A 25515-nucleotide genomic window follows, 5' to 3' on the forward strand; every position below is an offset into this window, starting at 1 on the left:
GCCTGCAGGGAGAGAGGTCTGGCAAGCCGCTTTATGTTTCCAAAGGGCACAAAGCAGAGAAACGTAGTGGCAGCTGTCTGATTTCTACACACAAGGTCCAAGATATGTGGCCAATTCCCAGATTTCTGAATCCTTTTGGGTCCTCATGGAATTAAAATAAGCAGCCACAGGGGCAAAAACAACAACAGTCCAACTCTCCGGCCAGACAAGGAGCTTTCATTGGGAGGACGGCACTGTTTGCCTGTTCGTTCATCCTACTGCACCCATTTCACACCCCATGCTCCTCTTTATAACTTTACATAATTAAAACCCTTGAAGGCAGGACCCTGCTCTACTGATCTCTGGACACCCACCCCACCCTCTGTTGTAGAAGTATGGAGTGGAGTCTCAGATGGAGCTGGTCTGGCTTCTATAGGAGACAGTCCTTGTTGTTCCATTGGGCTTCCTGCAAACTACAAGATAAGGACTCCTTCACCAGGCATTTAACCTATTTCTGAGTTTGCACTACTCCCTGCATTTGTCCTGTGAGCCAAGGAAGGAAGACTATCACTTAATGAAAATCTACTGTATTCTCATACAGAAAATCTCATTTATTTCTTACAACAGTCCTCCAAGATGGACTAAGGCACTTGTTCAGTCTTTCTACCGATCTGACAAGTGGCAGAGCTGGGAATTAAAGCCCAGGCTGTGTGAACCCAAAACGCCCCTACAACTTCCTCTTGTGCCTGGGCCCTGGATGACCTGGCCTTCTCCACCCACTAGCCACGGTCCACTGCGCCCACTTGTTCTCTTCTCTCTGATTTTTAGATCTTCGACATGTCATGCTTCTTCCTCTCACACACACTGTTCATTTTGCCAGAAATGTTCTTTCTCCTTCTTTCTGACTTTCACTACATATCCCTTCCTTTTCCCTCAGCAATCAATGTAAATGTCACTCCTGCTCATAAGCCTTCTCTGGTCCCAAGATAACACAAAGTCCCCGTTGCATCTCTTGGACCACCAGATAGTGTCCCTGTGTAGCATTATTAGTTCAGTTCTCTTTAGTCCTATAAGCTCTGCGAGGACATTAACTATGTGTATATATATGTTGCTAGCATATGCCGTTTCATAGAGTAGGTCAGAAAAGACTTACTGAATCCATGTTAAGATTATTGACCGCTAGGTTGCAGGGATATGGAAAGGCAAATAACATGGTCTCTGGCCTCAAGAAGCTTACAGTTTAATGAGTTTGCAGATGAGGATGGGAGGTTTGGAGAGATCAAGTCTACCTCAGAACAGAGTTCCTTCCCCATCACCAGTCAGACCATCTTTCCAGCCTGATGTCTCTCCCATCCCCTCTTGTCAAAGACCTACCCATGTGAGAGAGGCTCAGTCTCCTTCAACACCAGCTCACTGTCTCTGGTTTCTGACAGTAATTGTATCTGTCATTCTCCCTGGCTTGAGTCCTGTCTACTTTGTATTATAATGATTCAGGCACTTGTGTTTTCAACTCTACCTGCACAGCGCATTTCAAATCAGCCTCCTTTTAATTTCTTTTAATTCCATGCTTGTTACTCTTGTCCACATCACCACTGTTTCACATTGGTACTCTGTGACAGTTTCAGAGCTCAACTGGTCTTTCTGCCTGTGCACATACCCCTCACCAGTCCACAGAAGCCAGAACGATCTCTTCAGAGCATAGACCATATCACAGTACTTTCCTTCATTGAAATATCATAGGTACCCTTGGAATAAAATCCAAACTCCTTAACGTACTGTACAACGGGGGTGTACAACGGGGGCAAACTGTACAAAAATCCAGCCTACCGCCTGTTTTTGTCCAGCCTGTGAGCTAAGAATGGTCTCTACACTGAGGAAAAAAAATATTTTGTAACATGTGAAAATTATGTGAAATTCCAATCTCGGTGTCCATAACTAAAAGTTTATTGGAACACAACCCCAGTCATAATTTTGCATGTTGTCTCAATGGCGGAATTGAATAGTTGTAATACAGACCACATGGCCCACAAAGCCTAACATGTTTACTTACTGTCTGACACTTGGTAGGATGAGTTTACAGACCCCTAGTCTACAAAGAGTCATGTCTGACTCCTGTCCACTTCTCTGAAACTCCATTTCCTGTTATTCTACCCATCTTCCTTCATGGGCACTTTCTGTCTCTGACTTCCCAAGTCATTTCTACCAAGGTCATCCTGCACCTCACTCCAATACATTATCCTCTGTTCTTTTGTTTTTAGCATTTATCACAATCTGAAGCTATTTGTTAATTTGCTTGCTTACCCAAGAAAATATGAACTACATGAGCTTGGTCTGTTTTTCCTCACTGTATCTCCAGGGCCTACAAGAGGATATGCACATTGCAGGCATTCCAAAAAGTGTGCAAAACGAACATTTTATCTTCCCTATAAGTTCTTCAGGGAAGATACAGTGTCTGACTCATTTCTGCATCCCCCACAGTGGCCAATATTGTGCCTTGTATGGAGTAATAGTTCCAAAAATAGCTACTGACCAGATAAAATGCCAGTCACTTTCTCTTCCTCCTGGGACAAAGTGAGAAAACACCTGCTGTCAGCAAGACCCCAAGAAACAAAAAAATGTGTACAGTGTCTTTTTCACCTCATCTACACTCCACTGTTTGAGAGCACATTTTAAGGAGGGGCCATGGATTCCAGCATATTCCTCAGAGAACTGTGGCTATGGGTACATCAAGTGTCCCAGTGAAGGGTGTTTCCAATTGATGTGGAAGCTAGGCTAGGTGTTTTCTGATTATGGGAAAGAACCACTGGCAAAGGGTGGAGTTGGCAGTTTTTCCTAAGAAAATTGGTCTAGTCATTTTTTTTTTTAAAGATAGTAGATTACCTTTTAAAACACGTATGTGTAAAATGTTACAAAAAATAAAGATAAAAAGAAAATCCTGAATTAAACAAAAACAGATAATGGTTTATAGGAAGCTAAGGTTTAGGGATCTTTGGGGGATTCTGGGAAGACATCTATTAATATTTATTGGGGAACTGTGCTTTACTAAATAAACAATTAGCCAAAAGCTACAGAGCCTATCCATGCAGAGTCTGGATTTGAACTCCTGTCTATTTTGTCTGCTTGCCAAGCCCATATAAGGAGAAAGTGATAAATGGACTAACAGCCATATTAAGATCTTTTAAGCTAGAGAAAGCAGCAACTATGAAAAGCTTGCAGAAAGTATTTGCAATATTTGACTTCTACTAAGGGAACTGAAGGCAGGGGCTCCTGGTTGGCACCTCTGTCCCTTTTCCCTAAGGGCCCACGTTGTCTCTAGTACTGTGATTTCCTTGTTGTGGTTTCAAGAGGGAGAGAGGGTTGGGGGGAAGAACACGGGATTGTACGGATACTGGGCGACTGTGAGTCTCATGAAGGTGTTCTGTATTTTCATGTCAGCTACATGTGGCCGTGGTGGCCAAGGTAAGTACTGATTTCAAAAAATAAATAAATAAACAGCAGTGTAAACAGTCACAGAAGACTCATGTAAATTGCTGGCTTATAATTTGAGCCTGGTTCAGGTTCTGTAACGTCCCCGGTGCCCAATCTTCCTCCCTCTCCTTCCGCGGTAGTGTATTCCGGCCCTCCCCAATCGTGTTTCCCCTCTGGCTAGAGACACTTAGGCTGAGGTGAGGGACAGGATGGATGATCTGGGAACGGACCAACTCCAGAGCAGGAGTGGTTCCCCAGGATCCAGAGGAATGTGTGGGAGAACGGAAATAAATAAGAATGAACCAGACCACCTTGGGAGCAGTCAGCCAGAGCCCTCCTCCCTTTGTCTCACCAGGGGAGTGTGCTGTTTGGCGTGCTTCCCTCCTGTATTTGTTTTCACATTCTACTGTAAATTACTCAACAAGGTGCCTTATTGACCCTGAAAAATCCAATCTTTAGATTTCTCTCATCAAGGCAAGAATAAGCCTTCCAGAGCTCCCCAGGGAGACAAAGAGCCCTGTCTTCCATTCCCAGACCCAGCTTCTGTTTCTGTGTGGATGATCAGAATGGCTGATGTTGAGGGCACAGACCTCGACATGCTCGTTTGGGAGTTGTTTACTTGGGGGCCCAAGAATTCCAAATGGGCTCCAGGGGATCAAAGAAAACCCTTCATACTGTACGCAACATAGGTGTATCTGAGGGATCCCCTTCAGATCCCCGTGAAAGACTACACATCATCATGTACAATGTATATCCCAGCTGGAGCTATTTACAGGGCCTAATTACTTTTCTTGGGGGGAGTGCCACGGTTATCTTAATTTTGTTTGTGGCCTTTGGGTTCTACATTTCTCCTTATATAAGGGGACGTATCTAATGAGTCAGTAGCCTGGACCTACAATGTATAACGCTGAGTATTTTTCAGCTATTTTGTTTAATGGGCAGATTCACCCATGCCTCTTATCTTGGTCCATGGGAGCAGCTGGCACGTAGTAGGTTCCTAATGAAAATGTCTTAAATGAGTAGATGCAATAAGTAACAAAGAAGACTCTGTCCCATTCACAGTTACAGAGGAAGAACAGGACTGCTGCCACTTTGCAAACATTTCAAGAGGTCACCCTCTGTGGGGAGGATGAAGGTAAGGAGCTCTTTGGACTTTGAAAAATCTGTTACCTATTCTAAGATAACAAGGTGGGTTAGGAATGTCATTGGCAGTATTTCAATCTTGGGGGTAAGGTACTGGCCCATAGACAGCGAGAGAAAGAATTATGTGGACTTACTGGAGTGAAATACACATGTGATAGAGTCTCTATCGGCCTAGATCCAACACCACACTAATTGCTGGCATGTTTGGGATAAGAAGTCATACCCAGCTTTCAGTCTAGTGCCATTTGGTGGATTGACTTACCACACTTTTACTGAAGGTCCAGTAGGGACCAGATTATGTAAAGTTCTGGGGATGGGATTATGAATTAAATCTGATCCTCGCCCTCAAGACAATGGCAGTCCAATGGGGGCAATGGACAAGTCACTACAAGGTTCGAATGCAATATGATGAGTCTATGAGAGAGGCAGGCTCAGAGGGGGGCACCCTCAGCAGCCTGAGGAGAGGGTGGGTAGGGACAGCTTTCTGGACAAGCTGACTCCTGACAGAGTCCTGAAGATGTGCAGGTCTGCCAAGGGAAGAGAGTGGTCAGAGACATTCCAGGTAGAGGTTGCTGTGAGAGCAAAGGCCCAGAATCATGGTGTGGTCAGGGAACTGCAGGGCAATCACCGGGGACAGAAGAGGTGAGGTGGGATGGGAGTGTGACTTGAATCAGAGCAGAGATTGGACCACGAGGCAAGAGCTCATCCTGCTAACATATTTTGAAGGCATTTTGGAGCTATTGATAGATTAGGCCATTATATGATCAGATTTGCATTTTAGAAAGATCACTGTTGTAGCTTGTTGGAGAAAAACTGGAGGGGAGAAGGCTACAGTCTGGGAGACCAGAAGTATTCGTGTGCCGTGATCCCTGTGAGGTGGAACACCAGTTCAGCACTGGCGTCTCACCCTCTGAAGAGGGTGAAGAGGAAGAAATTGCTTGACTTCCGTTACCCGCCAAGAGACAGATTTTCCTATTCGTTGAGGCATTTGTGAGCCAAATTTTCATATAAACCTAAATACTTGGCATCTCAAGCTCTTATAGGAAATGGCGAATCCTGGAGTTCAACTACTTTTTTTTGTTGTTGTTTTTTAAACTAAGAGCTATTGGCAACACTGTATGTTTTAAATTTCCAAATCAAATATCGTGGTTATATCAAAACCCATGCTGCCTCTGCAGGTGTACCAAACTGGTCTCAGCTTCGTTCAGAGTCCCACTTCACACAGTAATGAAAACACTGACATCTCACTGCTCGTTTAATATTTATGCAGTGGTTGTCATCTCAGTTTTACACGTGCAAAACAGAGTTGGTTGGATTTGAGGTGAGTTGGAATCTCCTTTGACAGTTGTTTTTTGGGGAGATGATTTCATCCTCAATTAACTTTCAAAACAACACTCAGTGGCAAGAGATCAAAGAAATGCTGTTACCATGGGGGCTGCTGACTCTATTATGTTCCCCCAAAAGTTGTCCCTTAGATGAGCCTTATTAGATTTGGAGCAAACACTCCTCTACACAGAAACAGACCAGTGAGATGTACTTTCGCAATGTGAAAGGAGAGAGAAAAGGAGGAAGAAGTAACAAAGGAAAGTAAGCCTGTGGCTGGTACTTGTCCACCTCTCATCACAGAAAGAACATCTTACAGTTTCCTGGCATTTTCAGCGTGCGATACTCCCTTCCACATCTGTCGCACTTGGTTTTCCTTGTTAGGCACTTTTCCTGTTTTAGACGTGACGTCACAGGCTCTGCAAGCCTGCGTGTGCTAGCCAAGCCGCACGCTGGGAATGAACACAGGCTCGAGTTTTGAATCCAGGTCGGTCTGGGCTCAGAATCCAGTGCCTCTTTCCCTCATAGTTAAATGTCACTTCAGAATGTATGAAAGGCGAGGAAAACAGTTGCTGGGAAGAAGGAATCCTGGAGGCACACAGGTTTGTAAGTTTTGATTTGGAGAAAGTCTGACAGGTGATCCTTCCGAATCTTCAGTTAGCTATCAGGTGAAGGTGCAGTTCCACAGACCAGCTTTGGGTAGGGCGTTACGCCTTGGCGCCCCAAGGGGCTCACCCCCAGTGTGCCCGCCCACTTCCCTGCAGGGCCCCGGAAGAACACGTAGCATTTAGATGTAGAAGGGTTTGATACTCATTCCTTTAAGTGCAAATCTCGGGGACCGATTCTTGCTGCTCGGTCCTTCACCTTCATTAATGATAATACTACACTTAAATGACACTTTCCAGCTTAAGAACACCTTCATGAGTTCACATTTCCACATAGGAGCCAACACTTTTGCGAGCACCTTTAAGATTGCAAGGCACAGCGCTGGGTAACAGGGATGTAAACTAGAATAAGACATCATCCTTGAATTGGGGCTCACAGCCCAGCAGGCAGATGGATAAAGATACAGGCAATTACAGTAGGCACAATGCTCCCCGTCGCAGGCAGGTGAACAAGGTGTTGTTCACGTTCTAAGGACCAACAAACTTTGGGAGGGGGACTGGGTAAGGGAAGGTGACGTCTGGTCTGGGTTTCAAAGACTGAATAGGATTTTACCACCCAGAGAAGGGCATTCTGGGGAGAGAGACCAAGGGTTGAGAGGATGGGCATGATAAGGTAAAGGAGGGATGGTTTGAAGCAGAGGGAAGCAGGAGGTGGGGGCTGGGGGCTGGGCTGATATGTGAAAGTCCTTGAATGCAATGCTGAGAGTTGGTTTTTACCTCGTGGGAGCCAGTGAAGGCTCATGAGCAGCAGAATGACATGATCGATTCGTGTTTTAATCTGATGACCGGTGTTGATGTAAGGAGGCTCATGGGAGACATTTAAACCTCACTAGCTCTGCCAACTTTGTTCTTATTCTTGTATTTCAAGTAAGGGAGCTGATTCTTAGAGTGTCCAATGACTTCCTGAGAGCTGGTTGGTGTAGGTATCACAACCCAGCTGTACCATTTCTGACTTTAATTCCTATAGATTCCGCATGCCTGTGTGACACATGGCCCTAAACCTCTTTGTTTTCTGTGGAGCCCACGGTTTATTACATCTGGGGTGGTCTGGCCAGCTCATTCACCACCAACACTGTGCACAGTAACTTAGATTTCCTGTGAAGGTCTGCCGTACCTGAGAACAGTCACCTTTCCGCATGATTCTTTTCCTTTTTTTCCCTTACTTCCACTCAGTCAACAAGATGAATCTCCTCAGAGTAACTGCTGGATAGTGTTGACGAACGCTTGAATCACGTCATCGGACTGCAGCTGTACTGACAGTGGACCCCGAGCTGTCCTGCATACTGTTGGTTTCGCCCTTCTAGGACGCGGCCAGGCCCCTGGAGACCTAGACAGCTGAAGCCGTAGACCCAGAACATGGTCTCTCCCATGGCAGAAAACCTGGTTGTGGGCTCTGCTTTGAAATTCACTCTTGCAACACCAGACCCCCGCCACTGAGCACCAGCCGTAAATGAAAGCAAAAGCTAGAGTTCAGGCGGAAGCTAAAAGTAATTACACGGACTTGGCTGACCCTTTCAGGGATAGATTCTTCCATTTATAACAGAGACTAAAACAGAAAAAAACCCACTGGAGGTGGTCAGGGCTGAAACAGTGTTTCTAGCGTCTTCCGGGTCACCACTCAGTAACTTATTTCAAATCGTTTTGAATGGTGAGTTCTCACATCCAGGTGTTCCTCTGCCTCACCTGTTTACAAATGTCCTTACCAGTTTTTATTCCATTAGGCCTCAGCATAGAAAAGTAACAAGCATCTCAGGCTTCAGGGTTTTGATTTTTAAAACGAACAAAATAAAAAAGAGGCCAACAAAAAAACCCAGACTCTTAAATGCAGAGAACAGGCTGGTGGTTGCCAGAGAGTGGGGGGGGGGGGGGGGGGGGGGGCGGGGCGGGGATGGGTGAAGTAGGTGAAGGGGATTAAGAGCACACTTGTCAACACACTTGTCGGGACCAGCACTGAGAAATGTATCGAATTGTTGAATCACTGTATCACACACCTGAAACTAATACAACACTGGATGTTAACTACACTTCAACTTAAAAAAAAAAAAAAGCATTTGCAAACATTGGATACTGATTATTTAGTTACCTAAAGGTTTTGGTAGCATACAAGGAGAAGAAACAGTTGAAAATGTGTGTGTAGGTCAGGGAGGAGGCTAAATGCTAAATGCTGCCTGGGACTGGAGAATGAAGGCGCAAAGGCTTATTTATTTTAGTATTTATCAAAAAATCTGGCATTAAACCACACAATCCTGGGGTGCCTGTTAAGCGTCTGACTCTTGATTTGGGCTCGTGTTATGATCTCACAGTTCATGAGATTGAGCCCTGCATCGGGCTCTGTGCTGACAGCACGGAGCCTGCTTGGGATTCTCTCTCCCTTCCTCTCCCTCTCTCTGCCCTCCCCTGCTCATTCTCTCTCAAAATAAATAAACTTTAAAAAGCAAAACAAAATCTGCACAATCCAATAATTCTACTGAAAACCAATTTACAAGTAAAAGGCCAAGAAGACCCAATAAAATATATAATTATTATAAATATAAGTACTATATATTTGCAAGATGCAGTCTCACCATGCTGCAATGAAATTTACTTTTATTTTTATTTTTTATTTAAAAAAATTTTTTTTTCAACGTTTATTTTTTTTGGGACAGAGAGAGACAGAGCATGAATGAGGGAGGGGCACAGAGAGAGGGAGACACAGAATCGGAAACAGGCTCCAGGCTCTGAGCCATCAGCCCAGAGCCTGATGCGGGGCTCGAACTCACGGACCGCGAGATCATGACCTGGCTGAAGTCGGACGCTTAACCGAAATTTACTTTTAAAATGTATAATTTATCCATAAATTATCTGACTAGTATGAGGAGATAATTGACATGGGAATTTGCATAAAAGATTTCATTTTTCAGAAGACATTGGAAATCTCTGACTTTTCTAAGTGTACCCATCATTTCGCCTATTTAAAGGGATAAAAATACAGGTTTGAAAGTAGCAGATCAGATCTCTCTTTAAAAAGAAAACAAAATAAAACAAACTAGTGGCATCATACATGGAGAAAGTGCAAATACTACCAAAGGTTATATTCCCTCTTAGCTTGCTTCCCACAGGCCACCACTGATACCTGTTCTTGACTCCCCTTCCAGATATTTTCCATACAGACAAAATAGAGAATAGAATAGACTGTGACCTACCAGGAGGACATTCTGTTTTCTCATGCATAAAATGAGAGAGTACCTGGCTAATTGGGTTGTTCCAAGAATGATATGCAAAGTACTTGACAGACTTTGGAAGGGTCTGCAAATATTAACTGATCATGGGGTCCTTAACCTGGAGTTCACAGACCTCTGCAAAATCTAAGGCTTAGCTTCGGAGTGTTTACAAAGGCCTTGACATTTAGACCTGTGTTTTTACTGGGCAGGCAGAGCCACTGTGCTACGAACTTTTCAAAGGGAGAATGATACCAAAGTGGTTTAGGAGCAGCATTCTAGAGCCTGAGTGCCATTTCTTGGGGTTGTGCCCCATTCACTGAATGTGCATCAAATGAAGGAGAGGATGGAGACTGTAAGGCAGGATAGAGCTGCCCTTCAGGCTTGCTACCTCTTTCTGGGTCTCTCTCCTGTTCTGGCCTTCCCCAGAACTGTGTCTACGTGCTCCTCCTGGGCCGTGCATTTCTCTCAGTGAGCCAACTTGCCTGCACCACTGTGCCAGCCTTCCAGAATTGCCTCCCTGCATTCTCCCATTATAAAAACTCTGGACCCAGATGCCACACAGGAAAGTTGAACCTCTACTTAAAAATTAAAGACACATCTCATGATCAATGACTTTAGAGCAAAGTATGAGTGATGGCTAAGCCCTGAGACTATTTATTTTCATTTACGTATTTTAGTTATTTTTTCTCCCAAAGCACTTTCATGTTAAACAGAGGAAGTCAGAAGACAACACAGGATACTTATTTCTGCTAGAGAGTTCCCAAGCTTGTTTCCTCCACTGCAAACGTCATGGGCGAAGGCTTCCCATACACGCCACACTCCCACTGGTGTATCCATGGTATTGCACAATTACCTGGCACCCTGGGCATAATTTCACCTCTCCCCTGCTCAAGAAATGCAAGTGAGTGAGAGTTAACACCATATCAAGAACCTTGATTTCCTCATGACATTAAAAAAAGGATTTTTTTTTTTTTTTTTTTTTTTTGGCTAACCTCACTACTCCAGCTTCGGCATCATAACCATTATTTAAACTATTTCCTATACACTTCATAGTGGATAATCACAACACTGGTGTGAGGCTACGCAGATAGTAGAGGCTTAATTTTCAGTTGTTGAATGGGAGCTGGAGCCAGTTTGAGATGGCAGGTTTTTCTAAGGCTCCTCAAATTATATTCCCTCACTCCCTCATTCATTTTCCATCCACTCCCTCATCCATCCAGCCATCCGTTTGTTCAGGCTCGATGTTGGAAGGAGATGAAAGGGAAACAACATGTGCGAGGGCATGAGGCACGGGATGGTGAGATGAGTCCCAGGTAAGGTGAGCTGCTGTGTGGTTTTAGCCCTGGCATGGAGAGCGACAGGTGGTGGGAAATGAAGCTGGGAGTGTTAGGGCCAGGTTGTGTAGAGACCGTGTGTGTGTTAAGGAGTATGGACCATGTAGTCATCACCACATAAAGCTGGTCATGGTCTACGAGCTCAGGAACTCGTAGAAATAGCAAAACCAGGGGCGCCTGGGTGGCGCAGTCGGTTAAGCATCCGACTTCAGCCAGGTCACGATCTCGCGGTCTGTGAGTTCGAGCCCCACGTCAGGCTCTGGGCTGATGGCTCAGAGCCTGGAGCCTGTTTCCGATTCTGTGTCTCCCTCTCTCTCTGCCCCTCCTCCGTTCATGCTCTCTCTCTCTCTCTGTCCCAAAAATAAATAAAAAAAAAAAAAAGTTGAAAGAAATAGCAAAACCAGATTCTCAGATTTATGTTCCTTAAAATCGTGGCATAGTCCTGGAGAGTGGGGGCCAGTGGGCCGCTCCCATGCACTGACTGGGGGTTGGGCAGCTGTCGAGATTCCTACCTGACGTATTGCTTCCCATTATCCACCCCAGCTAGAAATGCAGGGATAAAAACAGACATGCAGGGATCTGGGGGCTGAGGTGTGAGCCTCTGATGCCAGCACAAGTAGCAAGGGTCCGAGGGCCCTCGGCAGGTTACTCTGGTCCCGGGGACATCAGAGTTGAAGGAGCTCCCCTTGTTGACCATCCTCGGCTTCTGCAAACTTCAGAAATCTCACGAGGGTCCTATGAATTGCTCAGATTACGGGCGAGGCGCTTTAACCCCTGAGGTCCCCAGCCTGGGCTTCAGGTCTCTCTGGTGACTTTTACTAAATGCTGTCGGGGACAGAATAGTGAACTGGGAGCAGGGATCTAGGAATTTTAGCTCAGCTCTGTGACCTCAAGCGAGTCCATTTACCTTTCTGGGACTCAGTTTCCTTACTTTTAAAAGAATAGGTTGGGCCAGATGATCTCTGCTTTTCCTTGGTTGCTAAACTCTAAAACTCTGGTGGGTTTTTTTTTTTTTTAATGTTATACATATTTCATGGCTGTTTGTGATTTATGGTTTTATTCTTGCTTTTTAGAGCTCACTGCATCATTTTATGTAAAACCCTTTCTAAACCTGATTTTACATATTTTAATTTTTAATGCCTTTTGTTTTTTAATTTTTTATCACTGTTTTACTATTAATGTTTTAAAACAAATGGCCATCTCTTAAGACCATTAAATTTTTTTTTTAATGTTTATTTATTTGTGAGAGACACAGCATGAGTGGGGGAGGGGCAGACAGAGAGGGAGCCACAGAATCAGAGCATAGAGAACCCAATGCATGGCCCAAACTCATGAACCGAATAGAATGTGACTTCTCTCCCTAATTTCTCTTTTTCTTACAGCACTTACCATGGTCTACCCTACATTATAGTTATTATTTTTTTAGTCTTTATTTATTTTTGAGAGAGAGAGAGAGAGAGGCAGAGCATGAGAAGGGGAGGGACAGAGAGAGAGGGAGACACAGAATCTGAAGCAGGCTCCAGGCTCTGAGCTGTCAGCACAGAGGCTGATGCGGGGCTTGAACTCACAAGCTGTGAGATCACGACCTGAGCCTAAGTCAGATGCTTAACCGAGACTGAGCCACCCAGGCACCCCTAAGACCATTTTATTAAAAATACCAATTAATTTGTTAACTTTTCCTGGATTTTGATTTTCTAGAAGTAGATCACACAACAAGAGCAGAAGATCTGTAAAGTTAAACTTTTTCCTCCAATCTCAACATCAAACCAACACAAACAGATTCTTTTATCCTTGTTAATTCCTTACCAAATAACAAAGAATTTACCACCATAGTGTCAGATAAGTTTAACTGCTGAAACACGGAAGGATAAAACGATGAGAAAAGGAGGTCAGTTTAAAAGCATACCTCTAGACACTACTTAACAGTGACCAAATAAATTCATTTGGAAATTTTGGGGAAGTTTTGGCAAACTATTTTTTTAAATTTTTTTTAAAATTTTTTTTTCAACATTTATTTATTTTTTGGGACAGAGAGAGACAGAGCATGAACGGGGGAGGGGCAGAGAGAGAGGGAGACACAGAATCGGAAACAGGCTCCAGGCTCTGAGCCATCAGCCCAGAGCCCAACGCGGGGCTCGAACTCACGGACCACGAGATCGTGACCTGGCTGAAGTCGGACGCTTAACTGACTGCGCCACCCAGGCGCCCCTTGGCAAACTATTTCTATTAAGTAGCTAGAACTATCCAAGTGAAAATAACTCAAGTAGAATTTGCAAGAAATTAGAGTCCCTCTTCCCGACTAACAAAGCAAACAGAATATATCCTCATTCACAGAAACAGTCATTAGGAAAGGTGAAGCCTACAAGAAGTGTTCTTCCTCCTGTACGGACAAAACCGTGTTAATATCTAGCTCTTTGGAGAAAGAAAAGAATATAGACTTTGGAGAATTCTAGTAGGTTCCCAGGAATAACAAGAAGATGTTATTCTCAGGGCAAAGAAAATGGGAAGTCTGTCATTTGGGGCTTCAACTCTCAAAACTGGCCTGGCTTTTCTCCTGCCTATTGTACTGTCAGTTCTTGTTTTTTAATTATATATTATTTAAGTAACTGTGGCTCCATTTTATGACTCTGAAAACAGCAGAAACACTCCCTTCCTATTTTAGGGAAGAAACTGAGGCCAGAGGGGTTAAGTCCTTGTTCAAGTTCACACAGCTAATAAGTAGACGGACGTGGAAAAAAAATAAACGAGGAGGGGATCGTAACTACTTGTGTTTCAAAAAATAGTGCCTGTTCTTCCCTTATTAAACTCATGTTTTAGAAAAAAAATAGGCGTAATAAGAGTATTAATATCATGACTTTGTTAACTGGGGATAACTTGGCTTAACGAGGAGGAGTAAGGCTATTTGAGTCTCATTGAAAGAGACGCTGATGAACTTGTGTAAGGCTCTCCTCATTACGGGGCAGTTAGTGATCAGGATTTATTCAGATGCCAAGAGGAAAAAGCTTCTGAGCATGTGGAACTTTAAAATGAACTCTTTGAAACAAAACAAGCAAAAGAAGAAAAGATAGACAAACTCAGAAACAGACTCAACTACAGTGAACAAACTGATGGTGACCAGAGAGGAGGTGGTTGGGGGTGGGTGTGTGAAACAGGTGATGGGGATTCAGGGGTGCACTTGTCTGCGATGAGCAACGGGTGTTGTATGTACGTGTTGAATCACTATATTGCACATCTGAAGACCATTTATTTATTTATGTTTTTTAGAGACAGAGGGTGAGTGGGTGAGAGGGGCAGAGGGAGAGGGAGAGAGAGAGAGAGGGAGAGAGAGAGGATATTAAGCTATGCTCAGCACAAAGCCCAACTCGGGGCTCAATCCCATGACCCTGGAATCAAGACCTGAGTCAAAATCAAGAGTCGGACGCTCAACTGAGTCACCCATCCATCCTCACCTGAAGTTAATATAATGCTGTTAACGATACTGGAATTAAAACATATATATATATATATATATATATATATATATATATACACACACATATATATATGTATATATATATATATATATATATGTCTATGTATGTGTATATATATGTCTATGTATATATAAATGAATTCTTCCAATGGAAACCTCTAAAATTTTTGGCATTTCCAAAGCAGTTTCATAATCATTGCTTGTGGAAATCAATCCTTTTTTTTTTTTTGGCATAAATTTGAAGGAAATATTTATTTTTAAAATAATGTACATAACACTAACAGAAACAAAAATAAAGCAAAATGTTTGCTAGTGATCACTAATACTAACAAATTAAATATTCTTTTCTTTTTTCTTTTCCCTTCCACATTTAAGTCCATGAACCAAGTTGCATCAGTTTTTGTACAAGGTTTGGAACTTAGGGTAAATGTGTTTTTTGTTTTGTTTGTTTTGTTCTGTTTTGTTTTGTTGTTTTTGTTTTACCTCGAGATATCCAAATGCTGCAACACCATTTGTTGAAAAGGTTATCTGTTGGCAACAGGATTGCTTTTGCACCTTTGTGAAAAAGAAGTTTGGTGCATGTGTGTGGCTCAAATTCTGGGATCTCTTCTGTTCCACTGATCTTTGTGTCTGTCCTTCCGGCAATGCCCCAATGTCTTGATCACACAGCTCTGCAATAAAGTCTGGGATCTGGGTAGACTGATTCCACTCCCCTCCCCCCGCCCCCCTGTATTCTGCTTTTTCAGAATTACTGTAGCTAGTTTAGTTCCTCTGCCTCTCAAAAAAACATTTTATAAAGCCTTGTCTGTATCTACAAAAAAAATCTTGCTCGCACTTTGATAGGTTATTCTGCAGGGCATAGCATTCTGGGCTGACAATTCTCTTCTTGAAGTGCTGGGAAAATATTGTTCTGCTTCTGGCTGAACTCCACGGTTTCTGATGAGAAATCCGCTATCATTTGAACTGTTTTTCTCCTGTGGTTCAGGTGTTGTTTTTCTCTTGTGTTCCAGATTTTTCTTGTCTTCAGTTTTTAGAAACTTGACCATTTTGTGTCTTGGTGTGGATTTTTTTTGGTTGGATCCGGTTTGGGGCGTGCTCAGCTATTTGAATCTGTAGGTTTTTGTCATTTGCCAGAACTGGCGAGTTTTCATTTCTTTAAGTACTTTTCTAGTACTGCCCTTCTCTAGTACTCCCCTCTTTCTGCTACTCCAATGACATGAATGTTAGATCTTTTGTTATCATCCCTCTGGTGTCTTAATGCTCCGTCTGTTTTCTCCCAGTCTGTTTTCTCTTTGTTCTTCACACTGGTAATTTCTACTTTTCCATCTTCCAGCTCACTGATTTTTTTCCCCACTGCCCCTTCCATTCTGCTGTGGGGCATACCCAATGAGGCTGGTATTTCGCCTACTGCATTTTTCAGTTGTACTGTCTGCATTTAGTTTTTCTTTCCACTTGGCATTTCTTTGCTAAGACTTTCTGTTACTCTGCTTGGGCTTTTTATTTTTTCATTTGTTCCGAGCATGGATGTAATTGCCTATTGAGACATTTGTATCATGGCTGTGGACTCTTGTCATAAAACCCTAACATCCCTGTTATTCTGTGGCTGGTCTTTGTTGATTGTCTTCTTTCATCCAGTTTGAGACCATCCTGGTTCTCCCACTTTGGGAGTGATTTTCAATTGAAGGCCAGACAATGTATTTTTTTGCGAGACCCGGGCTGTTTCATAAAACCTCTGTTTTTGAGCTGGCCTTTTCTAACAGCACCTCAGTGTTTTTCTCTGTATTTTGTAGGAAGAATAGGGAAAATTCTGTCTCCTCCATCTTCTGGTAAATTCTGGTTGTCTCTGAGTGAGATTTTGAGATTACTGCAGTGCAGCTGGGTCCTTGGAATCTCATAGGATGGGGACACAAATTCTAAGATGTAGACTTAAAAAAAGTTCTTAACAGCATTTACCTTTCTGTGTTTCCAAGCAGCATGATCTCGTGAGTTCCTTCCATCCCCAGCTATTAGTCAGTGTTAATTCCTGTGGTCAAACCTAGTCCAAAGGGGGAGTGGAAACTTTTTTGTATCAATTTAGCCATCTCCACAGAATCCACTATGCTAATCGCTCAGGGGCTGGTTACCTTTATAACCAGGAAGGATACCAATACCATAGACTACCTCAAAATTTAGTTCCCTCTTCATTTTTTACCTGGCATAAATATTTTTGAAATAGGTAACAGAAATGAAACTTTTTACTAATCCAATAACCTAACCTTGGTATCTCTGATCCTCTCTTCCGTTTCTTTCCCACAAAATCTGTGAGTTGAATATAGTTTTGGAGATAAAGAATCTGATTGCTCTCTTCCTCCACTGCTAGGATAATACGAGAGCATATTCCTGGTGGGTCCGTGTAAAAGCTCCCATCATTTTCACGGGTGCCTTTATCCTAATCCACTAGGAATTTACAGCTCAGCTAATGCATAATAGGAACCCAGGCTTAACCAGATGTCTTGAAGAAAAGAAATGGAGGGAATAAAGTTAACAAATATGTATGTAGGGAGGTAAAAATCTTATAAACACCTACAGCAATTTTCAGAAAGACACCCAGAATGTTGTGATGGGCCAAACAATATATGTGGCTATTTATTCTTAATAAAATGCTCTTCTAGAAAGTTCATTTTGAAAATATAGTTTCTGTCATTGCAATCACTGAAAAGGGTCTCTGGACGCTTTGCTGAACTCCAGCTCTGATATTATTCCAGCCTAAATTGTGTCTGACATAGGCACAGGAGGGTCAAAATAGCCTATAGTTACTATAGCCAATAATTCTTGTGAAAGTGTTCTAAATTATTTCCTATCTTACATTTATTCCTCTGATACTTTGATAGTTCTGAGCTGGAAGAGATTGGACTCCCCCCTTTTAAAAAGATTTTTTTAATGTTTATTTATTTTTTGAGAGACAGAGAGAGACAGAGCGTGAGCAGGGGAGGGGCAGAGAGAGAGAGGGAGACACAGAATCTTAAGTAGGCTCCAGGCTCTGAGCTGTCAGGACAGCTCAGAGCCTCACGTGGGGCTTGAACTCACAAACCGTGAGATCATGACCTGAGCTGAAGTCAGATGCTTAACCGACTAAGCCACCCAGGCGCCCCAAGATTGGATTCCCCTTAATTTGAGTCCACGGGTTTAGAAGTCACAAAGAATCTATTGATCATAAGTAAGCTTTGACCCACAACTGTAGAACAACAAAAGCCTGAATATGTTTTAATATAAGCGGAGGTTTAGTATGATGTTATGGGTATAACTTTCGAGGAATATGTGTCCTGGCTTCATCACTTACTAGCTGTGTAACTTGGTCGACTTCTTAATTTTCCTCATCTAAAAACTGAGGATAGGTCCTGCCTCATAAAGATAAGATTGTTGAGAATATTAAATGAGAAAATGTACACAAAATGTACATTAGCTTGGGCGTATAAGAGCTCAGTAAATACTTCTGACTATTACTGCTGCCACTTCTCCTATATTTCTCACATAAAACAGTCTAAGAACAGCTCTGTTCAAAATGCCGTGTTTGGTAGACTGTTTTTATCAGATACAAATTTTCCTTACCCTAATAGAATAATTAAACCTGTTCCAGATTTCATGCCCATGACCGGGTTTGAAGGCAGATACTATTAGACACTTTTAACCCATCAAATGTTTATTTCTGGAACCCCTGAGCTAGGGAGTCATCCACATTTCCTCCTCCCCTGCCTTTTTACCCTCGCCATGTTTATTTGGTCCTATGCCAGAAACTTCTTGGGGGTAATTCAAATTAGCATCCATTACAGATCAATCTAGAAAAGGTTGGTTATTTATTGTCAGGCGGATACATGAACCTTGGCAGTTTTAGAAACCAGAGCTAAAACGATCTTATAAAGTTCCAGTTAAATCAACACAGTGATGTGCTAGGTCTCATGATGACTTTCATGAAATTACCTCTGAAATGCTAAGTATTTTCTCACTCAGAACCTCATTCTAACTCTATAACTTATACCAAAGATCACACTGTACCTGCTCTTAGCCTTATAAGTCTTACAAAAGCCCTTGGCCAAAAGCAATAAAATTTGACCTGACCTAATCCGGGAGTTGCAATGGATAATGTGTGTATTTTTCATTCAATAATTTAATGTGGAAATTCACTGCATGTGTCACATATTCCCCATCTTAAAGAGAGAGCTTTTATGGTTCTAATGTTACGCAGAAATTACATACGTAAACACTCTTGTCATGTAAGACTCCTCACTTTCCTGATAGCTTCAGTAAGCGCTACAAAAGACTCCTTTGGAGAAAGTTGCTATTTCATAGAGTGTGGGAGCCTGCTGCGTGAAATTCACCCACTAGAGTCACAGAAATGATGGCAACAGATATTTCTTTCCCTGGTCCCTGGAAGATCTGAAATAATTGGCCCACTTGGGCTTACTGCATTATTCTGTCCTATTTGTCAATACAGGAAAAACACCGTGGACGTCGACAGACAAGTTTTGTTCTCTTCCTCTCTCAGGTGTACCCTGGAGCTTTTCTTCTCCCATGCGTGGCATGCTATGTGTCTCTCGACCTGGCCTTTTTCCTTAAAGGGCATCCCTTCGGAGCACTCTTCTGTCTGACAGCTCTCTTTCCTTCGCTTTTTCTTCTCTTGACTCACGGTTTCCCCCGGTGTCCCACGAAATTTATTTTTTTTCTTTTGATCCTTTTATTACATTTGTTTTGAGTAGATCCACACGGTTCAAAAATCAAAAGGTAGAATTGGTGATACAGCACTAAGTGTCCGTAAGTCCTTTCTGCCATCTGCCCACAACCCTCATCTGCTCTCTCCCCTCAGGCATCCACTGTTCTTGGTGTCTTCTGTATCTTTCAGAGTTTCTTTGTTCACACTCAAACAAGTTTGAATGTAGATTCTCCTCGCCCACCATTTTAACGTAACAGGAAGCCCACTATATGTATTCTTCCAACCCTTTTTAAATGAATTAATTAATGTGTTTATTATTTAAAAAAAAATTTTAGTGTTTATTTTTGAGAGAGAGAGAGAGACAGGGAGAAAGAGAGAGACAGAGAGTGTGAGTGGGGGAGGGGCAGAGAGGGAGGGAGACACAGAATCCAATGCAGGGTCCAGGCTCTGAGCTGTCAGCACAGAGCCTGACATGGGTCTCGAACCCACGAACCGTGAGATCATGACCAGAGCCAAAGTCAGACACTCAACCAACTAAGCTACCCAGATGCCCCAACCTTTTTTTTTTTTAAACTTATCTTGGAGATCTTTCCATATAAATGTGTAATGAGATTCCACATTCTTTTCTATAGCTTCTGTATGTGGATGTGTATGACAATTTAACTAGTCCTCCAGTGATGGAGTTTCTGTATTTTATACTGCATGTGACGCAATTTACTCTTACAAACAATGCTGATACGAATAACCTTGTGCATATTTCATTTTAGAAATCTCTAAGCATATCTGTAGGATAAATCCTCCTAATAAGGATTGCTGGGTCAAAAGTTGTTTGCAGTTGTAATTTTGATAGATATTGCCAAACTGCCCTCCCTAAAGGTCATAAAAATGTATTCTTCCATTAGCATTATGTGAAAGTGACAGTTTCCTGGACCCTGATCTACAGAGTGTGTATTAAAACTTTTGAATTTTTGCCGTCCTGAAAGGTGAAAATTGATACCTCAGGTTCATTTTAAACTGCATTTCTTTTATAATGGGAGAATCTGAACTTGTTTTTATATGCCATCTGTGTTTCTTTCTCTATGAACTGTCTTTCCCTCATTTTTTTCTTATAGACTTCAAAAGCTATTTATATATCAGAAAGATGAGCCTCTGCCTCTTGTATGAAATGGTGTCTTTTTTGTGTTGCTTGTAGTCGTTTCTGCTGAAGACAGTTTTTTAAAATGAGGTTGAATTTACTCTAGATCTTGAATCATGGTAATAAAGGCCTCTCCTTACTCTAGTTATAATGGATTTCTCCCAGTTTGTTTTTCAGAACAGTTACGATTTCATTTCATTTTATTTTTACATTGAAGTCTCTGATCCCTTTACAATTTATGCTGCAAGACACTATGAGACATGGATCCAATCACATTTTATTTTCTCCTTTAAGTAGCCTTCTTGTTGGATTCTACATCTTTCCCCTACATACTTGTGATACTACTTTTATCCTATAGTAAATTCCTGCATTTAGAGCTACCTATGGAATTTCTCTTCTAATCCACTGGCATATTATGTACCAGTGCGGCACTGTGGAGTTATTTTGGCTTTATAATGTGTTAGTATCACGACCTGTATGGTGACCTCATCGTAATGATGATAGCATCATCTTAACATACATTATACATACATTTAAACAGCACATTATACCGTACAAAGCATGTTCACTTACACTGCCTCATTTGTTTTGATCCTTATAGCATCACATGGGGCAGCTGGAACTGGTACTTCTGTCCTGATTTCATACATAAAGAATCTGAAGCCCAGGGATGCCTGGGTGGCTCAGTCGGTTGAGCGTCCGACTTCAGCTCAGGTCACGATCTCACGGTCCGTGAGTTCAAGCCCCGCGTCGGGCTCTGGGCTGATGGCTCGGAGCCTGGAGCCTGCTTCCGATTCTGTGTCTCCCTCTCTCTCTGCCCCTCCCCCACTCATGCTCTGTCTCTCATTCTCAAAAATAAATAAACATTAAAATAATAATACTAATAATCTGAAGCCCAGAGGGGACAGAATGTTTGCCCAGGATCACAAACAAAGCTAGCAGGTGGCAGCGTGACAACTCGCCTCTTCGATCCGACTTTGCCAATCCATGGTTCCACTCCTTGGAATATCTAAGATCCTCTCTGAGTGTCTACCAGAGAGCGTGTTCATTCCCATAGATTCACTCTGTGCTGCTGAGCTCTAAGCCCGGGCCGGATCTTCAGCTTTACCTAATCTTCCTGGGATTGAGGAAGACACAATCACGAAATCAGAACGCTGAAGCAGAGGGAGACCTGAGAGGTCACAGACTAACCTAGTCATTTTATAAAAGAAAGGAAACCAAAGCTCAGAGAAGTTGTGAGCTTTGTTGCCAAGAGCATTTGGTTTGTAAGAAGTCAGGGCTGAGCCCGAACTCAAAGATAGTTCTTTTCACATGGTTTAATGAGGAACAGGAGGAGGTAAATGTAGTATGTACTTTACTGAAACTAATCACCTCCATGTGTACAAGCACCTCCAGGGCCAGCAATGACAGTCATGAATTCATTCATTCATTCATTCATTCATTCGACAATCATGTACCATGTGCCAGGCACTGGGCTTGTCATTGGGTTTATAATGGTGAATCAAGCACAGTCCCTGCCTTCAAGGAGAATACAGTCTAGAAAGAGAAACAGACATCAAGCATATAATATACGGATGAAGATGTAATTACAAACTGGGAGCAAGACTATAAGGGAAACTTAACATGGTGCTCTGAATACAACAGGAAGACCTAATTATTTATACTGCAGAGTCTGGGAGACTTCCCACTGCTGCCCCCCCCCAACCCAATTCCAGCCTGATTTGTGGTCCCTGATACATCTCTGTGGAGACCTAAGATTTCACGGATCAGGACTGAAGTTCAAAGAGGAGATGTGACTTACCCAGAAAGGTCGCTTAGCTCTAGTTAGAGTAGAAGCAGAGGACAACAACCTCCTGACTTTCTGGCTAGGGCTTTTGTATAAATGCCATCTTAAACTTTAAAAAAAGTTTTTTTTTTTTTTTAATGTTTTACTTATTTTTGAGAGAGAGAGAGGGTGAGTGGGAGAGACATGGAGAGAGAGAGAGGGAGACAAAGATTCCGAAGCAGGCTCCAGGCTCTGAGCTGTCAGCACAGAGCCCGACATGGGGCTCGAACTCACGAACCACAAGATCATGACCTGAGCCGAAGTCCGGTGCTTAACCTCCTGAGCCACCCAGGTGCCGCTATAAATGCCCTTACTGCAGACCCATGCTCCACTACCAAAGTTCAGAGTGACATCACCCTTCACAACTCACAGGCTCCCAGGAGACTGGCACTTTGACCTAGTCTATACCATGCCATAATCAGCACACTGCATAGAACAGACAAACCAAGATTTTGACAAACGCTTGCCAATGAAGCTAGGTATTTTCTAGAAAATAGTTTGTCTCATCTTCCTTGAGTGGTTCATCAGTTATTGTACCGAAGAATAAGCTGGACTTCCCTAAGCTGAGGGCACATTTTTATTTAGAGCTTAAAATACTTTGTAGTATAGCCTCAATTCTTTCTTTGTAAATGGGCAACTTTTCTTTGGCAGTGAACAGTGTGACCTCACTTCTCTTGACAAATTGTTTCTATCTGTTAATGTAATGCTTAGCACACACGTCATCGGAAGGAGAAATGGTTGATTAGAATAGAAGAGACACAACCCCATTTATTTAGATTTGTCACACTCTCTGGGTTTTATGCACCCATTGCTCGTGGATGTGTCCCCATTTAACACCTTGGGCAGTGGGATTAGATAGGGGTGATGGATGCCATTTCTCATTAAAATTAAGAGTTCCTTGACTCATTATGCTTTTCTCCACTTAACTTTATTTTTCTTTTCCTTGGGGATGAGTGGAGTGATAGAATTGGAGACTTTTTAATATTATTTCCATATCCACATTTAGCTATTTACAACTATGTGACTTGCAGTGATGGAACAGTCAAGACTGGTTTTAAAATGGGGAAAAATTTTAATAGAACTCTCCTTTAAAGAAACATTCCAAACTGTACGAAATGCTCTAAATACAGAGATGTTCGTGGCAGCAGCACTTCTAATAGTGAAGCAACTGGAAGAAACTTGAACAGCCAAGGATCAAAAAAACCAAGAACTACACACTGATGACTTCCAGGCCATATGAATGGATTAAAACAATGCTTCAGAACAAAAGTCATAACATGGGGATGTGAAGTAGAAGAGAAGAAGGCCAGTGCAGCATAGTTGTCATTAACAGTAGAGGTGGGGAGCGGCACCTGGGTGGCTCAGTCGGTTAAGCGTCCAACTTCGGCTCAGGTCATGATCTCACAGCTTGTGAGTTCAAGCCCCATGTTGGGCTCTGCACTGACAGCTGGGAGCCTGGAGGCGCCTCGGATTCTGTGTCTCCCTCTCTCTCTGCCCCTCCCCCGCTCATGCTCTATCTCTCTCTCCTTCAAAAATAAATAAACATTAAGAAAAAATTTGTAAGAGTAGAGGTGGGGTGCCTGGGTGGCTCAGTAGGTTAAGCGTCCAACTACGGCTCAGGTCATGATCTCGCGGCTCACGAGTTCGAGCCCCGAGTTGGGCTCTGTGCTGACAGCTTGGAGCCTGGAGCCTGTTTTGGATTCTGTGTCTCCCTCTTTGTCTGTATCTCCCTCAAAAATAAACAAACATTAAAAAAAAAAAAAAAGAGTAGAGGCTCTGGGATGAAAAACTGGACTCTTGCATGGCTGTAGAACCTCAGCACGTTCCTCTGTTTGCTTTAGGGTTCCTCATTCATGAGGAGAGAATAATGATTGTACGTATTCCATAGGGCTGTGTGAGGGATAGAAGAAGCAACGTTTCTAAAGCCTTGACTCCACACCTGGCATGTGCTATGGGCTTGAAAAATGTTCACTATTGTTAAATTTATGATCTCAACTTATTATGGGGTCCAAAATTACCAAAAGTTCCTCCAAGGAGTAGATTTCTTTGGGCTGTAGGACTGAGGGTAACTGATTTGTTTCTTTGTTTATATTCTGTTCTTTGCAGCGTTCTATAATTATGACACTGATTTTTTCCATTTGTCCCCAACCCTCTTTTCACCAGAAAAAAAACTTTGACCTTTACTGACCTGCTCTGTGTCTCCAGGAGCCTGATTCTTACACACAGCGTCCCTTCAGGTGGCAGCTCCTGGTGGTGTCCCCGTCCCAGCGCTCCCCCATCTCCCTCCGAGTGTAGGGGTGATAAAGGCTTCCCCATCCAGCTAGTCCTGGGTGCCTTGCTATCCCTTGTCCATTCACGAACCCTGCCCACTTCTCTGTAAATAATCCCTTCATTAAAATTACTTCAGACTTCAAGCTGACTGTGCTTCTGTTTCTGCTGGGACTCTGGCTGATAGAAGGAGCATACATTATTTTTTATAATTGGAAAAATTTTATTTGAGAAGCGCAAAGGACCACCCCTGCCTCCCACCTCCCAAAAGGAAGCACTCCTCACGGCGTGGAGAGGCCCCTCAGCTTCCAGACTTGAGGGTGATTATTTTTGTTTCATTTTTGAGCCCTCACATGAAATTAGGCTTCAGGCTAGAACACCTATTTCTTAGAAAAACACACTTTCTCCCGGAGAGAAATTCTAGAAAGCAGTCGCGGACTATTGACAAACTATAATGCTGCAAAGGGATCTGGCCAAAAAGGGATCAAGAGAAAATCTCCAAGGGGACAAGGTGGCCCGGAAGCGGCTCATCACCTGCAGTGCCAGCTGTGTGCCCCGTGGGGCCATCGTGGACAGAGCTGTGCCTTGAGTGGAGACCTGCCTCTGTGGCCACTGGAAACTCACCAGCCCCTGTGGCGTCTGGGCTCAGCAACGGCCAGGCTCCCAGGGGGTAAGTGATACAGTTTGTTCAGTCCGGGGGTGGTGATGGGGCTGGCTGGGGGGGCTGAGGGGGGAGGCTTGGCACGTCACCGAGCACTGCTCCGCCGTCAAATCTCCACTGGCAGGCTGACTTTTCCCCGGGAGGAAGCGTGGGGAGGAATCTCACAGTTGCATGGCAATAAAGAGCTGCCTGGTGGGCCTCCCTCTCGGCCAAGAGGCTCCATGGCTCCAAAGTTCTGGAGGGGTGTGTGAGGGGGAGGAGGAGAAATAAGCCACTCGACTCAGTACTGATGCGATCACCTTTGCGGAGACTTTCCGGTGGCAACCGCGTTGAAGACAGCGAGCTTGGGGGAGCC

General features: G+C 43.1%; 1 protein-coding gene and 1 long non-coding RNA gene across 15 annotated transcripts in view; one reads left to right on the plus strand and one right to left on the minus strand.

Annotated features, from left to right (window-relative positions):
- The window catches only part of LOC109494314, a 78921-nt gene extending 53771 nt beyond the window's left edge, over positions 1-25150 (plus strand). For 6 of the 7 annotated variants that reach the window (XR_006589756.1, XR_006589755.1, XR_006589754.1 and 3 more), the window contains 2 exons: positions 4510-4582; positions 7752-8424. This is a non-coding gene — a long non-coding RNA (uncharacterized LOC109494314). Of the gene's footprint in view, positions 1-4509; positions 4583-7751; positions 8425-24394 lie in introns of those variants that run through there. The other variant, XR_006589758.1, reaches the window with a different exon arrangement.
- The window catches only part of ANKFN1 (ankyrin repeat and fibronectin type III domain containing 1), a 603208-nt gene that overhangs the window by 87235 nt on the left and 490458 nt on the right, over positions 1-25515 (minus strand). The gene's annotated exons all lie outside the window — the stretch shown is intronic.

This window comes from Felis catus, chromosome E1 (assembly GCF_018350175.1).
Source record: "Felis catus isolate Fca126 chromosome E1, F.catus_Fca126_mat1.0, whole genome shotgun sequence".
In the NCBI taxonomy this organism is placed as follows: Eukaryota; Metazoa; Chordata; class Mammalia; order Carnivora; family Felidae; genus Felis; species Felis catus.